Consider the following 11,998-nt stretch of genomic DNA (forward strand, 5'->3'; position numbering starts at 1 on the left):
TTAAGAAAAACAGATGCGCAATGTGTTTCATCCAAAGAGAAGCTAGGCAAAATTAATCTATGTTTAGGTTTTATTTTGTTACAGCCAAGGACTTCCAACTTCTTTATGATTCTTGATACTTTATTTTCAATGGCAGGTTTTTAAATAGTAGAGAATATTAAAAATTACCTCAGAAGACACTTTAATTCTATAGGCTTTCTACTCCTTGTGATTTTTGAAAGGCTCGCTCAGGCTGGGAGGGACCTAGGGAGGACGCCTCATCCAACCTCCTGGGTAACCAAGAAGGAAAAAGGCTAAGAAGCTAGATACGAAGCATCCAAAATGTACTATGTTTTGATATCACATGACTTTTAAACCAGTATCACAAAATTTTGAGGACCTAATCCAGCTGATATCGACAATGCTACTTATGTGAAGTGTGTTTACATGTTCAGCAGGATGATGGTTCATTCCAGTCTGACTCTCTTCCAAGGCAGGCAGGTAAGTGCCACAGCTCGGTAGCTTTACCTTATGTAAGTAAAGAAAAAGAACAGAACAAACTATCAAACAGAAAAATCCATTAACTGTCCTTCAGGTCAGACATGGACATAACCTCAACTACTGGACTGGCCCTTCACTATGAGAAAGACCCCATAAATCGAATTGATCTTGTAGTGTATTGACCCCCAGTTCCCTCTGGGGTTGTCTATTCCTGCTCATCCAAATGAGATTGGATGCCTGTATAAATCCCAGAGCTGGGATTCCTCAGCTCCTCCCTAGCTCCTGCATTCTGTTTTCCAGCAGAGTGGGACCAGTTGCTTTCTCAGGTTTTTAAAAGGCTCATAAGCTTTGTTACAAAGCAGTATGCTTTGCAGCACACAACCCAGCAGCACGAAGTTAACTGCTCTCCCGAATACTACCCACTTTTCTCCAGACCTAAACGAATAGTTCCTACTTTGTTTCTGTTGTCTGTGTTTTGCCTTGAAAATGCTGACAATGGATATTTAGAGATGGGGGAAATGAAAAAAGCAAGCATACAAGCTCAAGAGCAAACCAGAGCCCAATTCAAAGATGTATGAATCTGTGCTACTTTCATGGTTCACAGCAGGAACTGAGACCACACCTAACATAGTAGGAAGTATTAAGAAAGGAAACAAAAAAGAACACCAGGTTTTCACTTGCTGCAGAAATCTGCACTTCCTCAATCTTTCAAGAAAATTTGCCAGTAGTTAATTTATACTCTTGGAAGATCAACATCTTCTGTGTGCAAGCATGGAAATGGGAGGCACTTTTCAGCTAGACAACGTGCCCCACCCACTTCAGTGGAACTGACATCAGACTCATCACCTAGCATGCATCCTACCGTAAGATTCAAGTGCCCTCTATAGGAACCTTTCAGGGAGGAAAGTCATCTTCAAATACGCAAGTTACTTTTTTGCCTTTTTTTCCCCCACATAGCCTGATCAGACATTAAAAGCACAATACTACTGAGAAAATCTATGGTTAATTTATCATTGGAAATGGTCTCATGACTTCTGAAGAAACTGACATGGCGGTACTGAGAACATAGTTCTGTGCAACGTTTTCCTTAATGGGATGGTTTCCCTCTTCCCCACTCTTCAACGGGCTCTTGGTTCTGCCCTCTTCCATAGCTCGCTACCAGTGTCTCTGTCGCTAATGCTATTCTCTAAACTGGATTAAATAAATGATCTGGTAAAAGAACAAAAACCAACTAAAACCCTAAACAAGCCCAAATCCTTCCTAAACAAAACATGAATTGCTAGAGCCAGAACAAGCAGCTGAGGACACACGCAGGCAGGGAGTATTGGCTTCGCTGTTAGAGAAAATGCATAGGGAGCCACACGTTTGAGGGGCAGTTTCATATTACAAATGCTCACAAACATTTAAATGAGCCATAGGACAGAACCGGTGACAAACTACCTCAGCCTGGACCAAATAGGACAAAATAGGAACCTCATAAAATGCCCTAGTATTTATCTAGAATTGTTTAAAAGTTATCATCTAACTGGAAGACAGACCCTCAAGAGGTGTATACAAACAGACACTTGATAATTATGATATTCACTCTGCCAGCCCCTTGCACTATTTATTAATTTAGTAGTTGTTCATAGGAGGTATCCTTCATGCCTACAATAAAAATACAGAGGGACAGAAAATCCAGTCCAGTAAGAACCCTCTATCTGAAACAAAATGTCCCAGATTTTCTAGCATGAGCAAGTGCTTTCTACAGACCCAAAACAACATACCACTGTCACTGTAGCTAAATGCCATTTAATTGGCAGCTAGAAAAGTCTATAATACATTTCTTCATGGAAAAATGTTTGAGCTCTTCCAGTTTGCCAAGATGCTAATTAAAAACAGACGGCGTGTTATAAAATCCTTTCCTTGACCTGTGCTATCTTAGATTGCCCTTCTGTACTCTTTTCATTGGCTCCCTGCAGAATTATTCTAATCTTTATAAACTTGTATTTAATTTTCCTTGTCATTTTGTGGACAGAAAAAAGGAACTAAATGTTATTTATTTAAATGTGCAGAGGAAATTTATTTGTTACATGGCAGAGATAACAGGCTTTTGAGGAGAGAATCTTTACTCGTTAAAAACAGAAGGTTTGCACGTCCTGAATAATTCACAGTGGAAGAAATCTTAGTGCCACTGAAGTCGCTGAAATAGTTCAAGTAAAAGCCTCGCCCGAATGCCACTGACATAATGAATTGCACAATGAGAAGGATGCGCCTCATCAAACACCTATTATTGTTTCATCATTGCTAATCAAAATGCTTTACAAAGCTGGGATTTGGATCAGTGCTGAAACATTTTAAGGGGTCGCTGGTGATAGTTCTACAAGTGTATTTTACTGATGTTTTTATTGTTCTTAACAATTCAAGAAATTGGGAAAAATACCTTATTTTGGTAAGAGTTAATCCCTTTTACCTCAAGCAAACACTAGATCTGCCTGACAGCCCACCCCACCCTGTGGTGGGCACACTGCCACTTCACAAAGCCCAGCACAGCTTCTCCATCAAATAAGGTACCGCACCAAGCTGACCTCCCCAGTCCCTTTTCCCTACCAACCACATACCCCTGCAGAGGTGACTTTGGAGGGCTGAAGAAGTCCATCACATCTGTTTGCTCATATGCCAACATGCTATTTACTCAGTACAGCTTTAAGAAAGGACTTGCTCTTTTAGCTGCCGACTCTCTCCCTCTGCAGTGGGAGAGCAAAACCAACACAACATCATTATCTAAGAACTGGCTGTAGTTTTAAATGTAATTTTCATAGCAACAGAGAGATACATGGTTTAGTTATGCGTGCTCAGAAGCTAAAGGATTTTCCCTACCTTGAGTACGATAACATTCACATTTTGAGCTTACAATGCTTCCTACGTATCACTTTTCTAAGACAACAATCCAAATTCCATACAGCTGACTTTCTTTTAGACACCAATCACTTTTAGGCATCTGCAAGTTTCCACTGTTGCTGCCCTTGTGATTTAGGCAAAGAGTCATTAAAACTGGAGGGTCTAATTCCCAACATCAATATAATACATCAGTAAGAAGTAATAAGCTCTTTCATGAAGCCATATAGCTCCCCAGCTAAATAAATGGCACAGACTACTGATTAAACAAAGGCAACTGTGGCTTTTTTTCCTAAGCATTTTTTGAAGCAAACATGAATATATGAGAGAAAAAGAGAAGGACAAGAAACCAGGAGTGGGAACTCGAAGAGCTGTAGAGACATCACAGAAACTGAGATCTTGGACCTCAGGCATTGGAAAGGGGGACCTGAGAAATGTCCCTAGAGAACTTCTTGGAGCAAGTATTGGCTGAAAAGAGCTTGGAACTGCAAATAGTCTCCTGCTGTTCAATTTGCTCTTCACTCAGGGAAATGAATGCTATACATTCTTTGCAAATAAAGACTGAATGAATCAAAGATACCTGATTCCATTAGCAATTTATTTTCCTAAAGAGAACAATCTGAAATAATGACTTTTTAGAAAACTGCTCAGGTCAGAAGTAGTAATAATGCTCTACTCTATCTTTCTGACACCTCTGCCTCCCTAAGGGGAGGCAGATCTCCCTTCATATACACATTATATATATTAAGATCTCTCTCTCTCAAGAGCTATATATAGCTTCTATTCACAGGCAAGCACTACAACCACTTATTCATTCTTTCCATGCTTTACCTGCTGTTTTCAAGGCTGCCCTGATGCTAAAAATAGCTTTGCATATTAGAGGAGGGTTGCTATAGATTCAGAATGGGTGATGTTAGGAAGGCAGCTAAATGCCTCTTTGCTGAGGACATGGAGGATCCGCGTGGATGTAGCTGACGGGCAGCTGTATTATTATCTGTGGCCTGGTCTGTGGTGCCCTTTCATAAAGACTCTCAGGCCCCAAGGTTGAGGTATTCGTTTTGTACTAAGACTGCACTGAACTGCAAATCAACACAAATCATGGATGTCATCATAAGTTTAAGGCTCTGGTTTTCATACTGTAGTGTTAGATCACAGTACAACAGTACCTTCATATATTAATAGAACATTAGCTTCTTTTTAACTCGGAAAATAGTTTAATATTCTGCTGTATGGGCATATTTTTCTGCAGGCATGGATGTCTCCAAGTAAGGAAATATCAAAATACTTCGCTAGTTGTTCTTACTACAGAGTTGAAAGGATGACAATTCATCATCTGTTTGATTACCTTCAAGACAGCAATGAAACCACATTAAAAAATTGTACTACATACTGTTGTTTTGAACTTCTGGCAGTGTGTCCTCTGACAATGCTGACAAAGCTAATGTTAATTTTGGAAGTTACCACCCTGTCTACAATTTAATGGATAGTGCAAATGAAAAACTGCTTATACATAACTTTCCAACTCACGTACTGCGTAAGCCAGTGAAATGTGCTATAGATAAGTGTCATTTGATTGTTAAGGTTATGAAACCTTCGTTTTCAAAATTTGCCTGACAAAAAGTTTTGGAATTACAGGAAATACTTTATTTTGTCAAGCTTGAACACGTAGAAGTTTTGAGGACTGTCTCTAGAACATAGTTATCTCTATACTCTGCAATTAAAAGCATCTTAAAATATTTTCCAGCTTTTAGAAATCACTTTTCTACATTAGGAGAGTATCACTAGTTGCATCCTTTCAGGATGATGATGATGAGATTAATGGAGATAAGAAAGTGTCTGAATAAGACTTACTTTTCTTTCATCATGTAGCAAAATCCTTCCAAGTGGTAACAGGTGATCTTGCATGTGAAGGCAAGATACATGAGTTAAAGGGCAAGTTGCAAGAAAGAATGGATGGCAAAATATTGATCATTGAAGTAACTCCTACCTAGAAACATGGGAATTTTATTCCACAGTACACATTAGCTACAAAACACGTAATAAACGATGTTTGTTTCTGTATACAGAATACCTTAAACTTACTCAGCTACTTTAACTTTCTCCAAAATTAGGTGATTTTAGAAAATTGCAATAAAAAGTTTAAGCTTGACAGAAAATTGTTTGTATGAGAAAAATTATGTTTCAGGAGTCCCGTATTAGGAACTGAATTTAATGTTTTATCTCCAAATAATAAGATAAATGAGGTAGTCAGAACAGTATTTTCCTTTTGTTAACAGACTCAGATTATAGAAACCTGCCAAATACTGACTCTGTTAAGGCTGAGGTTCAAGTAAAAGTTAGTTGTACAGTCAAAGAGTGGCATGGATTGACTAAAATATCAAAATTATCAAATTATCAAAATATAGTAAAACAGATCCTAATACAACTTTACATAACACAGTCCATCTTTTAAGAACTGTATATTTGAGGACAGTGTAATGCAAACCTTAGAGAAAATTCCATGATATGCTAAAGGAAATGGTTTTTCACTCAATCTCACTTGACTTCCTGGCCCTTACCTTTCATGTGGTTGTATTTTATTTCCATTCAAGAAAAGGAGTCATCTAGATACGTAACTGTTAACATTTTATCGTATCGCTTGCAAATTGAATGTGCTTTCAGCAGGTAGCAGGATCTCCCCTAAGTACAAGTTGGCATATTTCTTTTTACTTGTTATACTTTCCTCGGCAGTTTTTTTGAGTCTGCCATTTTTACTTCTAAGTTGTGGATATTGCATGGCTCAGTGTTGCTGGCTATAAGTAACATAACTTATACATAACAAACTTGATATTTGAAACTAAGTTAGACTAATCGTTCCCATTTAGGACAGTCATCCTTCCCATTCCACTTAGGTGCCATGGAATGAATAGTATCCTGGCAATACTTTCAATAGAAAGGTAGATAGCATTTCAATACTTTATGTCTGAATGGTATTGGTGATTAAATAACACAAAATTGTATTTAATTTGAAATATAACCCCTATTATTTCCAAAATCTGGCAATCAGTAGTATACTTTTACTAATGAAAGGTCAGTTCTAGCAGAATGGCTAATGGTATTATTAATTAAATGAGGCCTCACAGTAGTACTCTATAAGCATGTTCATAAAAAAAAGTGCTGCTCAGAGCAGCCTCTTTATATCCCTGTATCCTTCAGTTTCCACTGACTGATCAGCTATTGATCACCTCAACCCAGATTCTATCAGCTGCTACATGCAGTTACTGTACTACTTCACTACGTAAGTAATCCCACTGACATCGTAAGGTAGAATGAGGGTTGATTCTGTCATCATTATGCCCTATTATGTGCTTATACCTTATTTTTTAAAATCTATCTGTGAGACTCCAAACACTTGACTATACCACTGTATATTGCAAATAATTACTGCTATGAAATATTTTCTTAGCTTTAGGACAGCCAGTGGAAAACACTGTGATGAACACACCTGACCAGCTGCACAGTACAGTTTGCAGGACTGACTTTCTTGATTCCTGGATTAAGATCTCAACTTCTGGTTAAGCAACACATCTTTAAAAGCACAGGTGTTTTCTGGAATGTGCAAGCAGGAATAAGACCTTATTTTTCTATTACATTATATCTTAGACTCAGACTCTGAGGCACCTTTCTTTTCCAGGTTTTCTATGCCAGGTACATGAGCAGTGCTTAACTGCTTCTGTGACTCAATACAGTGACTCGTCACTCACCTTTTTATATAGAAGACTTTAGATTCCATACATTTAACTGTAAATTATTTGTACCTTGCCTCAATTCTCATCGTAAGTGAATTATTATGAATATATATACATGGTAGACATAATGCACAAAAATGCATATCAGGAAACACGGGAATGCATCTCTTTTCCACTACGATTCAAAAGTGCAATAGACTGTAATTTTGCTCACATATTCTTTTTATTTTCATAAAACAAAACCAGCAGGAAACAATATAATTTAAGGAAAACAAGTACATGGCTTGTTTGTTGATTGGTTGCTTTTTTATTTTCACTTTACTATATTTTCCTTGTCTGGCTTGTTTGTTGATTGGTTGCTTTTTTATTTTCACTTTACTATATTTTCCTTGTCTCTTGCTTGTTATTTTCTTTCATTTTTCCTTCATATAATAACGCTGATATCAAACTGAAAAAAGCAGACTTCCCTTTTTCTTGGATTTATGTATTTGAATGCTATCAGCCGCTTTTCACCGTAACAGATCTAGACATAAAAGTAGGATTAAGCATTCTTTGCTCTCTTAGGAAAATGTTCATACTTTGGGGAATTTAAGCACAATGCACTTCTAAAATCTCCTCAAATGAAAAATGGAAAACACTGGAGGAGTTAGTTTCTGTATTCCATTTATTTCAATGCAGGTTGATAAAACTAAGAAGTAGTATTTTCTGCATATTGATAATTACTTTTAAATTGAATTCTTGATAGGCTGAAGTCACTATACTTGTTTTTGCATGCCTACATGCATGTGTAATCTTTTAGTAAGCTTTGTTCTCAGCAGAGCTGCCAGACTGTAAGCTCTGGAGACCAAAGCTACCTGCCACACAACAACCATGGCACTAGCAGTGACAATTAAAGGGCAATAGACAAGAATCTATATAATGTATCTCTAGGGGATTCATTAGGTAAAATTCTTTACTTTTTGTCAAAAAAAAACCCCAACTGTAGAGATGATATGGGAGGCTGCTTCCATGAATTATTTTTTGATGCAAGTCTGCTTTATTATTTCTATAACTGAATCAGTCTTTATAGGGTCATACTGGCTTTATTTACAATACACATATTAACAAGGGCTTGCAGCTAAGTTTATTTTAACTATATTTGTTGAAGTTCACAGAAATTTTAGGATCAAGGTTGTTGCTATGAGTCTTCCCTTAACTGCAACAGAATTAATGAATGAAACAATCTGGTTTTCAAGATACTTTGATAAGATTCTTACATAACTCTGTATTCATAGTCAACAAAACTAAAATAGATGTTAGAAATTAAAAGTTATAAGTCTTCATTTATCTGTGATTCATTAGCATGTTAAAGAGTGTAAGTGATGTTACCATCAAATAAAGTGTTGAGCATGACTTAAACTAGCTCAGTCCATGATAATGAAGCAATTTCCTCATAATTTTCACATCAACTGAAAGTTTCAACTCCATTTTTAATAAAAGCCTTTGATTTTTTTTTTTTTTCTCCTACCGGCAGAACAAGCTTAACCTGGAATTCGAGATGTGCGCTGTCCTCTTCTTGAGCTTTGGATTACGTTTATAAAACTAAATCCCAAACTTTGGTCTCGAAGTGCTCTGTAGGTGGCCAACAGAACCACTGCCTTCAGATAAAAGTCTGACACTGCATTAGGCAATAAGTAGCTGTGGAGGTTTGGAGTGATTTGTTCACCCTAGAAGTACACGAGCCTGGAATAAGAAAGGTCCATGGGTCAAATTCTACTTCACATGGCCTTCTAAAATTCCATCATCTGTCGGCTCTACCTTTAGTTATACAGAATCCGGGCCAGATTTTCAAAAGAACCAAGTTTTTCATATTGTTTATCATATTGGGAGCCTTAGAGTTCTAGAAATTCTGTCCCTACATGCTGTATTTGACATTGATCTCCAATGGTGTTAAGCAGGAATAATTAAGAGGAAAATTTCCACCGATAATTGGAATTTAGGAAATTCTATACTCATATAATAGGATTAGATATCATATTATTAACTCTATTTTATATTATTAACAAATACAATGCAATACAATGATTGTGGTTAATTATAAAAAGATCTGGGATTTTAGAACACGGGAGGAAACTGATGAACAATCAGATGCTATTTTTTCACAGGCACTTTTCTAACAACGATTACACACTGAAATGGTAATTGCAACTCCAAAATAGCATAAAACAGCACAGCTGCTCTCGAAATTATGGACATAGCACGTTTTTTTTTGTAACTGACTCTATACTGGAAAAAAATGTAAATCCAGAAGTGCTTTTATTCAATAAATTACTTTATCAGCCAAACAAATAAAACTGCATTTGCCTTTTAGCACAACAACATTGACATCTAGTGGCTTGTTAAACTCCACGTATGCTTTGTATGACAAAAACCGTGGAACGTACTATTTACTGAATTTGACAAAATAAATATGCATTTCAACAGCCTGCTCTCTTTCCATAACCTCTAGATGATTACAGAATGACGGTAGTCTTTAATGACTAGTCTGGAGCGACCAGTCCCAGTGATGGGAACTGGTGAGCGTGAGCCATTCCCTCTCAGCACTGCACTGGTGGTTTTCCCTGACTGTCAGGATGTCTTAGGCTTGGCAGTCAGCTGCCTGACTTAAGTATATACCTTGCTCTGGGCTTGTTGGGAGGCATAGTGCATCCCTAAAGTTGCACACAGGCACATCTAAAAGAAGAACAACTACACTTACTGAATGTGATGTTACTGGCATATGTGAATGTCCATTTTTAGTTCTACTTTGCTTTTCTACAAATTACTAGGGGACCTCAGATAGAGGGAGATGAAAATCAGGAACACGACAGATGCCATGAGACTGTTTGTACTATGAAGACATGAAAATAAATGATTTGGCAACTTACTTCATACACATGTAGAAGATAGGAAGGTGCCAATATCAAATAATGTTAGAAAGTCTAATTTCCTCATTTTTCAACAAAATAGCTGGCTTAACAGAGAAAGAGGAAAGACTAGAAGAAAGACTAGACAGGATAAATCTCAATTTTACTAGCATTCTTGATGGTTCCACATTACTTTCTCATAATCAAACTCAAATGTCCTCTGCAAACCGGTCTTATAATGGATATGGTTGTCAGTGACCACCTTGCCCTCGCTCTCCTTACCAGTGGTAGCTGCCTCTTCTGGCCTGCTGGCAAAGCTGCCTGATTTGCTTCATTAGAAATTGGACCAATTTTCCATTGGCTAACCAAACTAATTTTGACCAAACAAATAAGAGGCTCTTGAGTTTAAGCAACTTTACCAGAAGATTTTAAGAGGCAATAATCCCCTGCAGGAAGGTTGAGGTATTTCTTCCTAGATAAATACTGATAAGGACTAAACAGCTATGCTTAGTATTTCTTAGAAATATAGAGAGAAATCCGAATCTGAAGAAGAGCAATAAAAGATAGAAGAGTTCTCAAAAATGTAACCTGTACGGAAAGGTTGAAGTACTTTCATTTCTTTAGCTTCAAAAATGGAAGACTGTGGGCATATGTGTCTCCCAGTATTTAAAAATTAGTTATTCAAATGATGATCAGTTCTTGCTTTCTGTACCAACTAGTGTAGAGCATTAAGAAATTATCTCAAGTAGGAACAAAGGAGATTTATCTTGGATATTATTAGGAAAAAAACCTTAATATAGCTAAGAGGTTAATAGATTAAGCTATTTATGCTGTGAAATCTCCTATACTGGAAGCTTTTAGGAACAGCTCAACAGTACATCAGGCATGATTCTTTGAATTCTGCACCTCCATGATTTAATACCTTCTTTTGGTACATACATATTGATAAAAGTACCACCTATAAAAATATGGGGGAATTAAATAAAGAAATGAACAGGTTACTTAAGTAAACATAATGCTACCCCCAAATGATAAGAAGGCCAGAGGTTTGTCCTGAACACACATCCCAGATGTTAAAATGCGCCTTTTACTCTCTGGTACAAATGACATGAGTCAATATGTATTCATAAATCTCTTGATGTCAGCAACAGTTTTACCACCCATTTAATGAATTTGGATGACTGAGAAGTGGCAAATTCAATCAAATCATTTTTGTCTACTTTTTTTTTTCCATACTGAGGCTATCTCCATGGTCTACATAATGTGATCTGAGATTACATAGGTGACTTGAAGAAAGACAGTATGAATGTCAATACAGAGAAGCTGATGAACTCTTGGGATTTTTTCAGAATCATGGACATTACCACATTACCTTGTATTATTAAGAATATCCCTGGGAAGGGGGGGGGGGGGGGGGGCGGAATTTCCATTTCTTCTTCCCAAAACTTTTTATGGAATTGTTACACTGAGTCATCAGAAAATGGAGTAATTAAAGTTGAGTAAAGAATATGTCGACGATTTGAAAACTTGGGAGAGAAAACATTTACTTCTTGAAGGTTTTAAAATCATGTCTGACTTAAGCTTTCTGGATACGCTAGGTCTCATACTGAGCCCATTTCTAGATTTAGGGCAGAAGTAAAGTAAGAACTACAGTGATGTTGTCTTCTTTGTGGGCCATGAAGTTCAGGGCTACTGTAATTTAAGAATATAGTTTCACATTACTGCTAAACTGATCTAATAGAGAGCTGCTGCTGAAAGGGACACCCTTGTTTCTCACCTCCCCCTTCCCTCCTGTCCCATCGCTCCATCCTTAACCTTTTTTCGCACCAGCACTGTTACTCATCAGACACCACAGCAGGATAGTCAGAGGAGCTAGACTGGCAGAAAATTAGATACTGCAGTTCAGCAGAAGTGGTCAGATGAGCACTAGTGCCACTTCAAGAAGAGGAATGCTCTCTTTAGCAGCAACTAACCCATAGATTGATTTACATCTAATGGAAAACCTGCTTCTAAGGTTTGGTTATACAA

This window comes from Gavia stellata, chromosome 9 (genome assembly GCF_030936135.1).
Source record: "Gavia stellata isolate bGavSte3 chromosome 9, bGavSte3.hap2, whole genome shotgun sequence".
NCBI lineage: Eukaryota > Metazoa > Chordata > Aves > Gaviiformes > Gaviidae > Gavia > Gavia stellata.